Here is a 15,768-nt window from a genome sequence, read left to right on the forward strand (position 1 = left end):
ATTTTCATTCAAATCCCTTTTTCCCCTTAAAGTCATTTAGCATTTAGTTTTGGCTGAAATGCTCTCTAGTAATCGAATACCAGAATAGTGTAATCGATTACAGGTAGTTAAGAAGGGTATAATCGATTACCAAATACTGTAATTGATTACAACGTATCCCTGCCCCTATATATTCAAAATTCAAAATAAAATTTTTGCAACTTCTCATTTTCTCGCAAACCCTCATGCCCAATTCTTGTTTCTGCCATATCTCACTCATTTCTTGTCCAAATCACTCCCCACAAAGCCCAAACTTCATCTTTTTTCATTCTCTTTCACTTCAACCAATTGAAATTTCAAATAACTCCCTCAAATGGCTGAATCATCAAAAGAACAACGGATACGGTACACAAATATTTTCTCTTCTCGTTCCATTATCGATCCAAAATTCATTGACATGGATTTGTTTTCCAATGACAGTTTTGAATGCATTCATGCATTTTAGAACTCAAATCTCATTCCTTTCATGTCTTTGAAATTGCCTATTTATTCTGAGTTAGTTAAAGCTTTCTATTCTAACCTCAAAATTCAAGAAAGTACTTTGATTTCTGAGGTATATGGGATAAAAATGGTCATTGACCAATCCCTATTCTATAACTTAACCCAATTACCTAATGAAGGTGTACCATTTGAAGGTACACTGAATGATGATTGGAAATTTGATTTCTATGTACATGATGCCCGCTAGTTGGTTTACACTAACCAAACAAATATGACCGGAAGGCTTCTTTCCAGATCATTGTCTTTTGAAAGCCACATCCTTCACTATCTTATTATGCGTATTTTACTTCCAAGATCTTCAAACCTTGCACAGGTTTCTGAAAAAGATCTTATTGTTATGTGGGCTTTTCATACTGGCCGACAAATTGATTGGGCACACTTAGTCCAATATCGCATACATAAGGCATTGCGATTAAATGCTCCGTTGCCACATCCACACCTAGTCACTCTCTTCCTTCAACACTTTGACATCCCTCTTGATTCTGAACCTTATGTTCCAATCAAGATATCCTTCTTAATCGGTGCCGCTGTGATTGCATCTTTTGGTTACCGTAAAGAGCATGATGACTCTTGGGTAAAAAAGGGTGCTCAACCCATTGATGAAGAAGGACACTTACCAGTTGGAGAAGATTCCTCTCTTTTTCAAAGGATTTTGGACAGGTTCGATGGTCTTCAAACCTTTGTTGGTGAAAGTTTTGATGCTTTGGAGTTACAAGTGGACATGCGATTCAATGAGATGGATTCAAGGATCACCAAGGTTGAAGGAGATGTCTCTTACATCCGCACATGCTTTGATCTACCACCACCACCACCACCATCGTCTTAGACTTTATAAATTTTTAGTATTATTAGTACTTTGATTTGTAGCCGTGTATTTCGCTATATTATTATGACATTTGAACATTTAGTATTTCTTTTAATATTTGCTTAGTATTACTGAACATTTATGGATTATGTTATATGACTATGTGGTTTATATTTTAGTTTGGTTTATTCATGTCTTGCTTCATGATTAGTTTAGAATTTTTTATGATTGATTTACAATGGATGCTATGTGCATGATTTTCTAAAATCATGTATGTTTTACGCACTTTGGCTTTTTGTTGATGCCAAAGGGGGAGAGAAAATAGGGATTAAATCAAGAATTCATATAATTAATTAATTTAATTTCAAGTGAAGCTTAAACTCAAAAACAAAGGGGGAGAATATGGAGAATTACGTGAGTGATCGGCTAGGAAAAAGAATGTGTATGTGTTTCTTGATTTCAGGTTTGTCATCATAAAAAACGGGGAAATTGTAGAAGCAAGCTTCATGATGATGAATCAAGTTGATTCAAGTAGTTTTGATGATGACAAAGATGATGACCAAAAGCCCAAGAGAATGATTTCAACATTGAGTCAACAAGTTCAAGATCAAGATTAATTTCAAGTTTCATGAAAAGAAATCAAGAAGATTCAAGATTCAAGAGAAGTTTGATTTAAAGATTCAAGAAAAGATGAATTCAAGATTCAAGAGAAGAAATCAAGAAGACTTCACAAGGGAAGTATTGAAAATATTTTTTCAAAAACAAACATAGCACAATTTTGTTTTTCAAAAGAGTTTTTCTCAAAATTTTCTAAGTTACCAGAGTTTTTACTCTCTGGTAATCGATTACCAGTTTCCTGTAATCGATTACCAGTGTCAAAGTTTGATTTCAAAAGCTTTTAACTGAATTTGCAACGTTCCAAATGTTTTTTAAATGGTGTAATCAATTACAATATATTGGTAATCGATTACCAATACATCTGAACGTTGAAATTCAAATTCAATTGTGAAGAGTCACATCTTTTCATAAAATGCTTTCTGTAATCGATTACATGGTTTTGGTAATCGATTACCAGTGAAAAGTTTTGAATAAAAATCAAGAGATGTAACTCTTCCGACGGTTTTTTCAAGATTTTTCTCAAGGTTATATAACTCTTCCAATGGTTTTCTCAAGATTTTCTCAAGGTTATAACTCTTCCAATGGTTTTCTTGACCAGACATGAAGAGTCATAAAAGCAAGACCTTTACTTGCATTTTTAGCACTTGATATAGCTTTTAATATACTTTTGAACATCTTCTTAAACTTCTTCTTCTTCTTCCTTTGCCAAAAGCTTTCTAAGTTTTCTGGTTTCCAAACCTTGTTCTTTCACAGAAAACAAGAGTGTGCTATTCATCTTTTTCATTCTCTTCTCCCTTTGTCAAAAAGAATCCGACAAGGACTAACCGCCTGAATTCTTTTTGTGTCTCTCTTCTCCCTTTTCCAAAAGAATGAAGGACTAACTGCCTGAATTCTTTTGTGTCTCTCTTCTCCCTTTGCCAAAAAGAATTCGACAAGGACTAACCGCCTGAATTCTTTTTGTGTCTCTCTTCCCCCTTTTCCAAAAGAAAAAAGGACTAACCGCCTGAATTCTTTTGTGTCTCCCATCTCCCTTTTCAAAGAATTCAAAACAACACAGTCTAAGAATTCTTTTGATTCTTCCCTTTCCCTTAAACAAAAGATTTCAAAGGACTAACCGCCTGAGATATCTTTTGTTTCCCCTTCAAAAAGTTTCAAAAGACTACCTGCCTGAGAACTTTGTCTTAACACATTGGAGGATACATCCTTTGTGGTACAGGTAGAGGGTACATCTACTTGGGTTGTTGTAACTGAGAACAAGAGAGGGTACATCTCTTGTGGATCAGTTCAAGTGGAGGGTAGATCCACTTGGTTGTTCAAAGAGAACAAGGGAGGGTACATCCCTTGTAGATCTTTGCTTGTAAATGTTTTTACATGGTTGACATAAATCTCAAGGAAGGCAGGTCGCTTGGGGACTGGATGTAGGCACAGGTTGTTGCCGAACCAGTATAAAACTCTTGTGTTTGTCTTCTTCTTCCCTACACTCTTTATTTTCCGCTGTCTTCTTCTTCAACCCCCCCTTCTTAATTATTACATGGCCACTTGATCCAACATGTAGGTGAGGACGTGTAGTCCTCTGATGGCGAGGATGTGTAGTCCTTTGAAGGCGAGGGCATGGAGCCCTCTGATGGCGAGGACATGAAGTCCTCTGAAGGTGAGGGCCTGTAGCCCTCTTAAGGCTAGGATGTGTAATCCTCTGAAGGTGAGGACGTGTAGTCCTCTGAAGGCAAGGGCGTGTAGCCCTTTGAAGACGAGGACGTGTAGTCTTTGATAGTGAGGACATGTAGTCCTCTAAAGATGAGGGCGTGTAGCCCTCTGAAGGAAAGGACGTGTAGTACTCTGAGGGTGAGAACGTGTAGACCTTTGAAGGCGAGGGCATGCAACCCTCTGAAGGTGAGGACGTGTAGTCCACCGATGGCAAGGACGTGTAGTCCATTGAAGGCGAGGACGTGTAGTCCTTTGAAGGCGAGGGCATGTAGTTCTCTGAAGGGGAAGGTGTGCAGCCCTCTGAAGGCAAGGACGTGTAGTCCTCTAATGGCGAGGACGTGTAGTTCTCTGAAGGTGAAGGAGTGCAGCCCTCTAAAGGCAAGGACGTGTAGTCCTCTGAAGGTGAGGACGTGTAGTCCCCTGAAGGCGAGGGCATGTAGCCCTCTGAAGTCAATGACATCTAGTCCTCTAAAGGTGAGGGCCTGTAACCCTCTCAAGGTGAGGATGTGTAGTCCTCTGAAGGTGAGGATGTGTAGTCTTCTGAAGGCGATGGCGTGTAGCCCTCTGAAGGTGAGGACGTGTAGTCCTCTGAAGGCGAGGGCCTGTAGCGTCCTCTGAAGGCGAGGGCGTGCATCCCTCTGAAGGCAAGGATGTGTAGTCCTATGATGGCCAGGACATGTAGTCCTCGGAAGGTGAGGGTGTGTAGCCCTTTGAAGGCGAGGACGTGTAGTCCTCTGAAGGGAAGGACGTGGAGTCCTCTGAAGGCGATGGCATTCAGCGCTCTGAAGGCGAGGACGTGTAGTCCTTTGATGGTGAGGACGTGTAGTCCTCTGAAGGTTTGGGCGTGTAGTCCTCTGAAAGCGAGGACGTGTAGTCAAATTCTTGGAGCCAGAGCATCCATCGGATTAACCTAGGCTTTGAATTAGCCTTCTGCAACAAGTACTTTAAAGCTGCATGGTCAGTATAAACAATAATGCGAGTACCAAGCAAATAAGAACGAAATTTTTCAAGAGCAAAAACTATGGCTAGTAGCTCTTTCTCAGTAGTAGTATAATTCACTTGGGCAGCATCTAAAGTCCTAGAAGCATAATATATCACCCTAGGCAATTTATCAATTTTCTGAGCAAGGACAACTCCCAATGCATAATTTGATGCATCACACATAAGCTCAAAAGGGGCTGTCCAGTCGGGTGCCTAGATGATGGGGGTGGTAGTCAGTGCTCTTTTGAGGCAATCAAAAGCCTCTTTGCATTTATCATTAAAGTCAAACTCCACCTCCTTTTGCAACAAGTTGGATAGTGGAAGGGCTACTTTGCTAAAATCTCTTATAAAGCGCCTGTAGAATCCTGCATGACCAAGAAAAGATCGCACCTCTCGCACGCAAGAGGGGTAAGGCAATTGTGAAATAACATAAATTTTTGCAGGATCTACTTCAATGCCCTTATTGGAAATAATGTGGCCTAAAACTATACCTTGCTCAACCATAAAATTACATTTTTCAAAATTTAGAACAAGGTTAGTTTCAGTGCATCTATTCAAAACCTTTTCCAGACTATCCAAACAATTATCAAAAGAGGATCCATATACAGTGAAATCATTCATAAACACCTCTATGCAATTTTCTAAAAAATCACTAAAAATACTAATCATGCACCGCTGGAAGGTACCAGGGGCATTACACAGGCCGAAAGGCATCCTCCTATAGGCAAAAGTGTCGAAGGGGCAGGTGAATGTGGTCTTTTCCTGATCCTCAGGAGCAATAGTGATTTGCATATAACCAGAAAAACCATTAAGGAAATAGTAGTGAGATTTACCTGTCAAGTGTTCAAGCATCTGGTCAATGAATGGCAGGGGAAAATGGTCCTTTTTGGTAACCTGGTTCAGCCTCCTATAGTCGATGCAGACTCTCCAACTGTTCTGCACCCGAGTAGGAATCAACTCCTCCTTCTCATTTTTTATCACGGTGAGGCCGGTTTTCTTCGAAACTACCTGGACGGGACTCACCCATTGGCTGTCGGAGATAGGATAAATGATTCCAGCTTGCAAAAGCTTGGTTACCTCCTTCTTCACTACATCAAGAATCACCGGTTGAGTCTTCTTTGTGGCTGTCTTACTGGTTTAGCCCCATCTTCTAAATTTATTCGATGCATACATGTGGATGGGCTAATACCAGGAATGTCCGCCAGGGTTCAGCCTGTAGCCTTTTGCTTCTTGAGAACAAATAACAGCTTCTCCTCTTGCTCATCAGCAAGGGAGGCAGATATAATTACTGGAAAACTTTTGCTATCATCCAAGTAAGCATATTTTAAATTTGATGGCAGAGGCTTCAATTTTGGTGTGGGCGGCTGGATAGTGGTAGAAAGAGATGGTTTCTCAGCCTATACCTCATAAAGAAAGTCAGAGGTATGTGTACTTCCTGAAACATGGTTAGTTCTATCTGACTCTATAAAATCAATCTCAAGAGGTAAAACATCACTAGACATGTAATCAATATCAAATTCAGATTCACTCTCAGCATCAAATTCAGACATATGATGAAGTGCAAATTCAGATTCAATGCATGAAGAGTGACAGGCATGCAAATTAGAATGAAGATCAGTCATGTATGCATCAACAATATGGTAAATTATTTCAACACGAAATACAGAAAGATCTTCAGATGGGTGTTTCATAGCATCAGGAATATTAAAATGAACAATTATATCACCAAACTCCATAGATAGTGTGCCTGCATATACATCTATCTTAGTTCTAGCAGTTTTCATAAAAGGTCTGCCTAGAATGATGGGAACTGATCCTTTAGAAAATCCCTCCTCCATATTCAAAATATAAAAATCAACAGGGAAAATCAGTTCACCAACTCTAACTAAGGCATCCTCTATGAAACCAACAGGATAGGCAACACTTCTATTAGCTAAATGAATTACCACATCAGTTGACTGCAAAGGACCTAGAGATAGAGAATTAAAAATAGACAGAGGCATAACACTAACAGAAGCTCCTAAATCTAGCATGGCATTGTCAAACTTACTGTTCCCTATAATACAAGGTATGCTGAATGTACCTGGATCTTTACCCAATGCGGAGACATTTCTGCCCATACTAATTCTTTCACCTCCTTTAAGCTTCCGCTTATTAGTGCACAACTCCTTCAAGAATTTAGCATATCTTGGAATTTGCTTTATTGCATCCAGCAGAGGTATGTTTACCTCTACTTTTCTAAATGTTTCCAAGATCTCCTTCTCTGCCTCTTCCATTTTTTGTTGGAAATTGCTCTTGGAGGGAATGGAAGAGGGATATGCTGCTTCTGTCAATCAGAATTACCAGTGGAAGATTCGCCTGCATAGAAATTGTTAGGTAACTTACTCTTTAAATTTTTGTCATCATCTTTTTCTTGAGTAGAGTGAAGTTTGGCAGATTCATTTGCGGATGAGGAAGATGTTGTTGGTTGAGGTCCTTGACACTGCTTTCCCGACCTCAATGCAATGGCACTCACATTTTTGGGATTCTGGACGGATTGAGAAGGTAATCTATTAGAATTCTGGGACTGTTGTTGATTCAACTGTGTAGCCAATTGTCCCATCTGATTAGTTAAGCTCTGAATGGAGGCTCTGGTCTCTTGTTGAAACTGCATGTTTTGCATAGTCATTTGCCTCACAAGTTCTTCAAGGGAAGGTTGCCGAGGAGCCTCAACTGTTTGTTGTTTCTGGGGTTGTTACTATTGTTGCTGCTGGATTGGTGGAGGAACGTATGGTCTGCTTCGGCCAGCAGCATTTTGAAAATAAGGCTGTTGTTGTTGCTACTACTGTTGTGAAGGATTCGACCATCTAAGGTTGGGATGATTCCTCCACCTAGGATTGTACCTGTTGCTGGAGAGGTCATAATTATTTTGTTGTGGCTGATTTTGCTGCTGAGGTTAAGGTGGTCTATTGTAGATGTTTGCAGCATAAGCTTTAGGTTGTTCAATTGCTTCAGATTGTTGCACAGAAGGGAAAAGGTCTATGTGGTGGTTGGTAGAGGAGCATAAACCACAGAGTCTGGCGACAGGTGTAGATTTTTGATTCATGGCCAGTTGGGTTACCAGGTTAACCAAGGCATCTAGTTTACCTTCAAGCTTCTTAGTCTCAGCTGATGAAGATGAATTTGTGGCTACTTCATGCACTCCTCTAATGACAATAGCATCACTTCTGGCACTAAATTGCTGGGAGTTTGAAGCCATCTTCTCAATTAAATTTTTGGCTTCAGCAGGGGTCATGTCTCCAAGGGCTCCACCACTGGCAACATCTATCATACTTCTCTCTATGTTGTTGAGTCCTTCATAAAAATATTACAGGAGAAGCTGCTTAGAAATCTGGTGGTGAGGGAAACTGGCACATAATTTTTTAAATCTCTCCCAGTATTCATATAGGCTCTCTCCACTGAGTTGCCTAATGCCTGAAATATCCTTTTTGATGGTCGTGGTCCTGGAAGCAGGGAAAATTTTTTCTAAGAATACTCTCTTGAGGTCATCCCAGCTCGTGATGGACCTTGGAGCAAGGTAATATAGCCAATCCTTTGCCACTCCCTCTAAAGAATGAGGACAGGCCTTCAGAAATATGTGATCCTCCTGGACATCTGGTGGTTTCATGGTGGAGCAGAAAATATGGAATTCTGTCAGATGCTTGTGTGGGTCTTCACCTGCAAGGCCATGAAACTTTGGAAGCAAATGGATCAATCCAGTTTTAAGAACATATGGGACATCCTCATCAGGGTATTGGATGCACAAGCTTTCGTAGGTGAAATCAGGTGCAACCATTTCCCTTAGAGTCCTCTCACGGGGTGGAGGTTGTGCCATGTTCTCAGAATGTTCATAATCAGAATGTTCAAAACTATAATGCTCAAAATTGCCAATAACAGAATGCCCAGGATGCTCAAAAGGTACTAAATGATGTCTAACTAATCTATGAAATGTCCTATCTATCTCAGAATCAAAGGGTTGTAAGTCAGATGGATTGCCTCTAGTCATACACTATATTCAGCATGCACAACTAGTTGCCTTCTTATGCAAGTAACGGTGTAGGTTTGAACTACAACTACCATTAAATGATATCCAAATGACTTGAAATTTTGTGACCAACCTTATAAAATGATGAGAAGATAGCACAAAAAATTTCAAACAAAAATTCAAAGTCTAACTATAGAAGCTAAAAATGATAAGTTAAGAAAAATAAGAGAAAAATAAGAGAATAATACTTGGAAAATAAAAAACTTTTGACAGAATTGCAATTTTTGGAAGAAGGAGAACTCGGCCGGCTGCCATGGCATGAGAATTTTTTTTTCTACCCCAAATACATATATAATAATTGCGATTCTGATAAGCGGAACAAAAGTTATGGCCATTTGAGGTTTTGATAAAAATCAAATTTGCTACTTTTTTGGAACTTTCAAATCTGACGAAACTAAGGGCTCCAACTGTTTTTCCCACAAAATATGGATCAAAAGAAGTGACCACAAAAAAATTCAGCCAAAAATAACAACTATAGCTACCAAAACAAAAAATCTCAATTAATTCAGCAAGGGTGGTCTCTAAAATCCGTCGCTAAAGGATTTCCACTACTACCCTGTCTTCCAGTTCAACAAAAGTGGTAGCTGAATCCGTCACAAAGCACTATTCACAGCAAACACAAAAACTGAAACAGGGGAAGCGCTGAACAGAAAAACTAAAACAAAACACCACACTAAACAAAATAACAAGACTCTAAACAACACTTAACGCAACACGAACACAACACTAACACGACACTAACACAACACACGAAAGCATAAAACAACTAAACATAAAACACGAATCACTAGCTATTATGAACCTTTGGACACTGCTCCCTGACAATGGTGCCAAATTTTATCGAGGCCGTACCCGAATCAAATAAACATTAAAATGTAGTAACTAGGAAGTGATCCTAGGTCGTTTCCCAATGAGCAATGATACACCAAATGTTCATGACAGATAGTAGGAAAATCGTAACGAATGGGGGGGGGTTGTTTGCTTTTGTAAATTAAACAACAAATAGATGTGAATTAGAAAATATCAGAATTAAAACACGTTGCTTCCCCTTGATTCACAAGCAAGCCTCTTATCCTAGGTTATGATAGTTTATCCTTTATCAGTTCAACCACTTAATCCAACCCTAAATTAAATTACTAAGCGAAATTTAATATAAGGCATTCATTATGTGATTAAGCAACACATACACCAATTAATCATAAACGATCATTAAGCATGAACGTAAATTAAGCGCAGAGACAATTAATCAAGCACTATGCATGCATGAATTAATAGCAACAAATTTAGAGTAATTAGTGAAGAGGAAAAACTGAATAGAATTTAACAGTAATAATAGAACCTCAAAGAGAACTGTGCTTGATCCTCAAGAGAAAACAATGTTAGGGACTTAGCCTTCCATTAATCAATAGAGAACGAAATTATAGACTGAAGAACGAAATTTTATTGCTAAAACGAAAAGTCAAAACTGGAATTGCAAAACGAAAAAATGTCTAAAAGAAGAAGAGAAGCCTAAAACTAAAAACGAAAAAGGAGAGGAGAGAGGAGAAGAGAAGGGAAGAGGAACCTAAACTAGAACCTTGGTGCTGTTATATAGTTGTACAATGTAACAATGCGGTAAATGTGGACTTCATATGCAACAATGCACTGTAATGGAAAGTTGTACAATGTTCATGACATTCTTTTCCTTTTTTGTGATTTTGATTTGATTTTTGAAAGAGGTGATAATTCATGCAACCTCATCCTATCTTTTGAAAATCTCTTCAGGAACTCCCTCAGAGTGTATGTCCTGTTTGATTTACTCACTTGACAATTTTGGAGTGACGGTGATGGAGCCATTTAATTAATCCACTGAAATCCCAGGGTTTGTTACTCCCCCTTTTTTCGTTTAAAAAATCTTGACGGGTGAGAACTTTTGATCTGCCCCTAGGTTCGCTTAAGGCTCATGCACGGTGCCCCTCAATGCCCCAGTGTAATGTTTTGAGGTACCAATCGTTGTCTTTCGTCATTACCTTGTAGTAGGGAACCTATTGGGTGAGAACTTATAATCTGTCCCTAGGTTCACTTGAGGTTTATGCATGGTGCCTTTCATTGCCCTAGTGTAAGGCTCTGAGGAATCCATCATTGTTTTGTTTTCACAACCTTGTAGCAAGGAAGAATGAAAGAGGCAGTTGATTCTCGCAAAAATAATTTTTCAAGGACGAGAAATAGTTGAAGGATTTTTTCAGTTGACAGATTAAGTCAAATGACTCCTATTCTTTATAACTCACTTCTCTCTAAAAAAGACAAACTTTCCGGAATGATAAAATGAGGTCAAATGAATGTCTATATTTTACTTGAAAACATAGACAATCAAATGCTTTTTTCCTTTTCTTTTTGAACTTTTCTGCTTTACTCGTTGTTTACGACATCCTCACCAAATGTGTAGCACGAGTAATTTCTGATTGGACGGTTTCGGAAGTCCAAACTCAGGAGCGCAGGTCACTTGAGCAAAAAAACCAATGGCTTGCACCCACATTCCGGTGGAAGTTGAATAAGCAAAGATGTAATTGTCAGAGGATGGGATAGACAAGGATGTCAAATTTATCCATATTATTTAGCATTGTAACTGTGGTTTACAATAATGGCATAAACTTGAAAATCCTAACGAGTCATTACAGACATCTAGCATCAACCTTCAAATTTCCCCATGTGTGGCATCTCTTGTGAATGTCAGGATTCACAAGCGATTCTCCTCAAATTTCAGCCAGCCCGCATCAATTAGACTTTGAACCTTACGCTTCAAGGTCATACAGTGTTCAATGGAATGTCCCGGATCTCCTCCATGATATGCACATGTTGTGTTCGAGTCGTATCCTCGGAAAAATGTGTGAATGTATGTATACATGATTTTGATGATGTCAAAAGAAGAATCAAACAAGGCTCATTTGCTTCAAGATTAATACAAGATTGTTTCAACAAACAAATCCTTGATTCAAGATTTCTTCAAGATCAAGCCTTGCCTCAAAATGAAAGGTTTCAAGTCATCTAAGACACATGTAATCGATTACCAATACATGTAGTTGATTACCAATGGTTTGAAAGTGTGTAATCGATTACACATCATATGTAATCGATTACTAGAGACTCTAACTGTTGGGAATTCAAATTTCAAATGAAGAGTCACAACTGTTCAAGAAAAATAACTACGTAATCAATTACACTAATTCTGTAATCGATTACCAGAGAGGATTTTCAAGGAATATCGCCAACAGTCACATCTTATCATTTGGATTTTGAATGGCCATCAAAGGCCTATATATATGTGTGACTTGGGATGAAATTGGCAGAGAGTTTTTCTGAACTGAAATGTCTTATCCTCTCAAAAAGATTCCTTGGTCAAACACTTGTATATTCAATAAGGAATCTTGATTGATCTTCAATTGTAATATCCTTCTCTTAAAGAGAGAAACTTCTTCTTCTTTTTCTTATTCAAAAGAGATTGATTAAGGGACTGAGGGTCTCTTAAGTTGTAAGAATTCCTGAACATAAGGGAAGGGTTGTCCCTGTTTAGACTTTGTAAAAGGAGTTTTACAAAGAGAGTGGAAAATCTCAAGTGGGTTGCTCGAGGACTGGACATAGGCACGGGAAGTGGCCGAACCTGTATAAATCACGTTTGCATTTCTCTCTTCCATTAAACTTCTTTTATTTATTGCTATTTATCTTTAGCTTTAAATAAATCTATTTTGAATTGTCTTTTGAAGTAATTCATATTAAGGATGCATTGTTAATCCAAAAAGAGAGAGTGAAATTTTAATTGGGGAATAGTTTTTGTATCTTAATTCAACCCCCTTTCTTAAGATAACTGAGACCATTTGTCCAACACTCTCCTTTCAAAAACCAGGAGATCGTTAATGGTCCAACGCCTTAACGTTTTTCTCCTTTCAAAACCAAGAGATCATTAATGGTCCAACGCCTTAATATTTCTCTCTTTTTCGAAAATCAAAAGATCGTTTAAAGGTCTAATGCCTTGAATGACTTTTATTCGGTTAAAATATATCTTTTGAAAAAAGGATAAAAACAACTTAACCAACGTTTAGTTCTAAAAGAACTACGTAGGTCTGATTTCCTCATCACACCCGAGGATACGTAGGAGCGAGGGAAACAACCTTGTCAACCACAAAAAAGTAAAAAGCATAAAAAACACAGAAAAGTAAAATACATAGAAAACATAAAAAAGGAAAATACATAGTTTTGAAGTCGTAATTGCACATTTGATTAAAGGTTGCCGTCATTTGTGACAGACGCGTGGGGTGCTAATACCTTCCCCGTGCATAAAAACAACTCCCGAACCTTTCACACTTAAAGTTCGTAGACCACACATTTCAGTTTTTTCGACGTTTTCCCCGAATAAACATTGGTGGCAACTCTGCGCGTTTTCCTCCCTTGGAAGACTCACTCGTGAGTCTCGCGTCGCCCTCCCGCTGAAGGGTAAGTCGCGAAAATATTTATTTAAATAAGGAAAGTAATGCAATAAAACAAACATTTTTATGTATTTTCATGTTGATAATTCCTACCAAAAAGTACGACAAACCAAAGGTGTCCCATATGAGCACCTAAGTTTGTATTGAAACTAAAAATAAGAACAAACCTACCTAATGAGTCCGTATGTATGTGAATCATGAAGATGTTGGATGCACATGTGATTTTACAAAAGAGGGTTGCATTACTCAACACATTCATCATATCACCTATTTTAGGGATTTGATGCATCATAATACCTATTTTGGGCACCAACAAAACACAAGGATTTAAGCTCTTACAAACCAAACCCTCATCCAACAACTTCTTTACTTGAGGAATAACCTCAACCTTAAGAGGTATGGCAGTGCTAAGGGATGTTTCCCTTGAAGAATGAGTGCTATTTTGATATGACCTTTTGTTGCAAAATGGTTTTCCTTCTTAACATCTGTCTTGGAGGAATCCTTTTCCTCTTTTTCCTTCCCCTTGGCCTTTGAAGACAAGGCCTTACTATCCTTCTTTTTCTTTTGTTTTTCTAGTTTTTCTTCCTCAGTCCTCTTATCTTTCATAGTTAGTTGATCTTTGGCCACCCATGAAGGTGTTTGAGGATGCAACACAAACTTTGTTCCAAGGTGGGTGAGAGTTATCTCATTAGTTAGACCATTATAGATGATTTTCCTATCATATTGTCATGGCCTACCTAAGAGAAGGTGTCTTGCCTCCTAGGAACTACATCACAAATCACTTCATCCTTATATGTTCCAATGGAGAAGGGCACTTTCACTTGTTGATTGACTATCATCTCCCTTTGCTCAATGAGTCATTGAAGTTTGTAAGGCTTTGGATGGGGAGTGATAGCAAGGCTTAACTTAGAGACTAATCTTGTGCTACAACAATTGCAACATGAACCACTATCTACAATGAGAGAGCAAGTGTTATAAAAAAGTTTACACCTTGTCTGAAAAATATTCTCTCTTTGAGATTGGGTCAAGTCACAAGATTGGTCTCCTAGAAGCCTTCTGACCATTAAAAGGTCCCCTTCTTCTTGGGGGTAGATTTCTTCACTAGATTCTTCCCCTTTTGCTTCTTCAGTTTCACTAGAGGAAGTTGAAGTAATAACCTCATCTTGGCTACAATAAATGTCTTGGCCTCTCATAATCATGGTTTTCTTGGTGGGGCATTGAGAAGCATTGTGTCCTCTTCCAAGACATTTAAAGCACTTTATAGAGCTAGTCTTCTCTAGCATACTAGCCTTAGGGGGTTGCTTTTCGATTGTCTTCCCCTTATCATCTTTGGGCTTAGAAGGTGCAACCCCTAAGATAGACTTTGGTCTTTCTTTGGATAAGAGTGAGAGTCATAATATTTTCTAATAGACTTTCTTTTAAGTTGTTGCTCTACCCTTATTTCCCAATCTAAGTAAGCCTTTACATTGTCCTTCACATGGAAGTATGAGATGTTAATTTTAGCCTCTTAAGGCTTTCTTTCCTTCTCTCTCCTATGGGAGTAAGGTCTAAGATGTGACCTATGCCTTTTTTCATAATAGTCACGAAGTTCTTCACTTAGGCTTTTACAAGAGTCATGACTACTATAGGTGGCATGTTTTTCTTTTCTTAACTCTTTTAGTATTTTCCTTCTTTCTTCTTCCCTCATTTGCTCCCCCTCGTCTTGATTTATTTCTACCCTCTCCTTTCCTTTTTCTTTTCTTTCCATAACTTGAGGGAACTCAACTCATCAAAGATTCTAGATAGAGGATCCTTATGACTAGTACCCTCACCATTAACACTAGATGAATGATGACTCATGTTGATTCCTAAGTTATGGTTTTTTCTTGTTGGGGGTTTGTAAAAGGTAAAATCTAGGGTTCAAAAGAACTCAAGATAAGCGTGATAAGCAAGAAGAAAGTATTATGTAATTACAAGATAAAGTAAACTAGTAAAGAAAATAAGCTATGAAAGTAAACAAGAAATGTAAACTAGGTGGATCCTATGAGTGTTTGGATGACCACATTTAATGTTCACAAAAAAACACTCACTATCCTAAGGAAAAATTGCCTAAAATTATTGCACACAAATGGAAGTTTGGTAAACTATTGGAGGCTCCCAACACACTTCCAATGAAAGGCCTTTTTGTTACAAAACTTCAAAGTAATGAAAGTAAGCAAATTGCCAATTACGAAATCACAAAATGGTCCTCAATTTTGGTGGCTGTTCTCTCTTCGGTGATTCACTCAATTTGGAGTGCTTCTTATTCCAATATCTCTTAAGGTGGTTGGCCCCTTGCTTCTTGACTCAAATTCTTCAAGGTATGGCACCAATCCTCCTTTCCAATTCCCTATATGGCAACTCACAAACAAGGAAACAAAGAGATAAGCAATAACCAAAGACCAAAAAAATGAAATGAAAGCTAAACCAATAGAGTTTTAACTAGATAAATTTTCAAGGATTATTCAACAATTAAAGCAATGAAAAGCACATAAAAGCAAGTTAGGACTCAAAGATAAACCTAGAATGGCTCTAGAGTAGAATAAAAAAACTAAAAAAAAAGCTCAAGAAAACCCTAG

The 15,768-nt window shown here is 38.3% G+C and overlaps 1 non-coding gene across 1 annotated transcript; it reads left to right on the forward strand.

The window, feature by feature from the left end:
* The first annotated feature begins 8,016 nt into the window (after positions 1 to 8,016).
* LOC114404339 lies at positions 8,017 to 8,123 on the forward strand. Its single transcript, XR_003664929.1, has one exon. It is a non-coding gene; the product is annotated as a small nucleolar RNA R71 (small nucleolar RNA).
* Positions 8,124 to 15,768: the final 7,645 nt, after the last annotated feature.

The sequence above is a fragment of the Glycine soja genome, chromosome 2 (genome assembly GCF_004193775.1).
Source record: "Glycine soja cultivar W05 chromosome 2, ASM419377v2, whole genome shotgun sequence".
Taxonomy (NCBI): domain Eukaryota; kingdom Viridiplantae; phylum Streptophyta; class Magnoliopsida; order Fabales; family Fabaceae; genus Glycine; species Glycine soja.